General features: G+C 39.9%; 1 non-coding gene across 1 annotated transcript; it reads left to right on the forward strand.

The window, feature by feature from the left end:
* Positions 1-108: 108 nt before the first annotated feature.
* On the forward strand, positions 109-181 carry trnak-uuu (transfer RNA lysine (anticodon UUU)). Its single transcript has one exon. It is a non-coding gene; the product is annotated as a tRNA-Lys (tRNA).
* Positions 182-311: the final 130 nt, after the last annotated feature.

A 311-nucleotide genomic window follows, 5' to 3' on the forward strand; every position in this document is an offset into this window, starting at 1 on the left:
TTGCAACTTAAATTCAGAGTCCTTATACGTGTGGTTTACTGCTTATTCATGTATAAAGTTGAGGTTTGGACTGAGATCGTTTTTTCTTCAAGATAAAATCATCTTGAAGCCTGGGTAGCTCAGTCGGTAGAGCATCAGACTTTTAATCTGAGGGTCCAGGGTTCAAGTCCCTGTTCAGGCGAGATACCTTCCTTTGGTCAAGTCTTCACATGATAAACTGTTTAGGAGAGTTTCAAAATGATGTTTCAAGTGGAAGCACCATATAGAAACAATGGTACAATCCAAGCATTCACTGGATTAGGCTCAATCCA

The sequence above is a fragment of the Seriola lalandi genome, unplaced genomic scaffold (assembly GCF_002814215.2).
Source record: "Seriola lalandi dorsalis isolate HSWRI2012SDOR001 ecotype SW California unplaced genomic scaffold, Sedor1 jcf7180002030926, whole genome shotgun sequence".
NCBI lineage: Eukaryota > Metazoa > Chordata > Actinopteri > Carangiformes > Carangidae > Seriola > Seriola lalandi.